This window comes from Pyrgilauda ruficollis, unplaced genomic scaffold, assembly GCF_017590135.1.
Source record: "Pyrgilauda ruficollis isolate IOZ18807 unplaced genomic scaffold, ASM1759013v1 scaffold5, whole genome shotgun sequence".
Taxonomy (NCBI): Eukaryota; Metazoa; Chordata; class Aves; order Passeriformes; family Passeridae; genus Pyrgilauda; species Pyrgilauda ruficollis.
This window is the reverse complement of record NW_024526599.1, coordinates 11,702,322-11,704,910: the sequence shown is the minus strand read 5'-3', so window position 1 is coordinate 11,704,910 and position 2,589 is coordinate 11,702,322.

The window sequence follows — 2,589 nt, the reverse complement described above, 5'->3', positions numbered from 1 at the left end:
TTAGTGTTTGACTTTCGTTTGCATTTTTTTACAATGCTAACTACCTCAGATACTTAAGTTCAAGGAACATTGATCTGAATACTACAATAAAGGTTATTCCAGGAGATTATAGAACACTTGTAAAATATATAAGCTAATGTTTTATACTATATTTATTAACTTGAATTAGCATGTTGCCAATCTGCTATTCACTCAGTTTTGAAGATTACAGTCTCTATTTAAAGATGAAAGGGTTAGCCAGGGGAAATCATGCAGTGTACAGAGAGGTTTACATTGTTTACATACACAACCTATTTTGCAGATACTGGTTTTTGGGAAACAGAGCAACTACAATCACCTGTTCAACACAGTAAGCAAGAAAAAATCTGAACAGAGAAAGTGGTAGGAGTGAGTAACGTGTTGCTGCTTTCAACTGGTTCCCTCAGTCTAGAAGTGTCAATGATGGAAATGCCTTGGCAAATGTATACCAGATGACTCGTTGCTAAAGCTGTTAAAAACTGACAGTGCAAGATTAGAGCAGTGACTGTGCAGGATTGGAGAGCTGTTTCAGAGTCAGATACTGAATTACTTTCTAAGTTGGTCATGTAGCTGGATTTTAAACAGCTCTAAATTTGTGGAAATACTTCAAAAATTACTTGGTCAGGTTGTGTCTTGACATTTTCTGAAGTGTGGAGAATATGGAGCTGCTGTGCTTGTGCAGAAATTGACTAAGGATTTGCCTAGTTTTTGTTCAGACAACTCACGGAGCAGTTGACATAACATGTAGTTGAAGTAAGAGCTGTTGCTGATTATGTTTGTTTACATAATATTCAGCTATCAGTAGCATCTGGATACATCATGGTAACAAGTATATTTCTTCTTTGTCCCTACTGTACCATGAGGTGATGTGGAAAGGTATTCTTAATCTGTAAAACAGAACTAATCTGAGTTTTTACATAGAAAGCTTATTGCAGAGCCAAGAATTTAATTCAGGAATGACCCCTCACAGCCATGCCCTTTGCCTATGCTGCTGCTTTCTCTTTAGCACCTAGGGAATGTTACATTTGTTTTTAGATGTGAGAAGGACAGTCCATACAAGGGCTACGTATATGATGGGAAGATGTAGCTATTACTTCTATTTCAAGTGTTTATAGCTCTGCTCCACAAACCAAAATGCATGCAAAAAAAGTACTTTTTTTATTGCATTACCTTTGATTAAGTGTAAATGCCATTGCATTTATGTAGCATACACAGCCAAAGCCAGGAGCCAGCAGTGTTGTGGTGGTCATGTTCCAGACAGGTTTACAGTATCACGTGCCTTGCTCAGGATAACTACTCCTCACCCAGTGTTGTTTCATGTATTGCAGAAAGTCCAAGGATGCGTTCTGCAGTGGTCAATTAATCTCAAACACAAAGTAAGAGTGTGTGGCACAGTGGAGAGCTTTGTTTAAGGCACAGGTGTCTGCTCCTCTATTACAGAAAAAATAATTGAAAGCTTTTAATGTAATTTGTAAAACCAGTTATAAAGGACAACGGTCTCTGGGCTCTTTAAAGTGATCTGAAGTGGAGACAGCAGAATATAGTTTTCTAAGAAACACTCCTCAGAGGTTACACATTTTAAAAGAAGAATTCAGTGAATTTTGAAATTAGAACTTTTCTTCTTAGATAATATTTTCTTCTCAAACCACAGATGCAGGGCAAAGTTTAATTCTCTTCTGACATATGCTTAGGTTGACATTAGTGATACTGGTTTTGATTTTGCACTAATAAGAGAGTATGAATTGTTAGTCTGCATTTCTCCTAATTTCCTGTTACCCTGATACAATACAAAACCTTCAGGCAGACAGAACATGTTTGTTCTGGAATGGATGAGTACATCTATTAGCAAGGTCTAGAAAACTTGTAGGCCAGTGTAGCAGCCAAGAAGATAAATTAGAAACAGGATGATACAATTCAAGTTTCCGTAAGACAAGGCCAGAGCAAAAGAAAACAAAACCCTAATGACATTCAGATAACAGCATCTGATCTTCACAACAGGATTTTGAACAGTGTTAGAGGATTAGCACCCAATTCATGCTCTACATTATGTTATTAACTCAGAGTGGAACAGAAAACAGCAAATGCAACATGCCAAGTGTGAATTCTCTCAGAGGCAATCACGAAGCAACTAATTAATACAGACATTTTGTCTGTCCTTTTTCCAGTTTGAGTCTAGCTCTAAAGTGGCTGAGAAGTAAATTTTGCATTTTAGCAATCTAGACTTTACATGAAGTTAAACAATGTTCTGTCTTAAAAGGAAAAAAGAAAGTCAATCAGGTGTAATAGTACTCTTAAAAATTGACCAAAATTTTCTTTGTTGTCCTCCAAAAACTCTTTAAAAACCAAAGTTTTATGCAGTTTTCTTCAATGCACTCGGTGTCTCCACCCACATTTTAAAATAATGATGCTTCATTGGTCTGTGTGTCACTAAATGATGGATGTGGAAATGGCTACTTGATCAAGCCCCCAAGAAGACTTAGGCAGAGATCTCAAGCCAAATCACATGAACATGATCATGCTTATAACTGTGAAGTGTTTCCCAAGCTCTTGTGATTCCACCACTGTATGTCC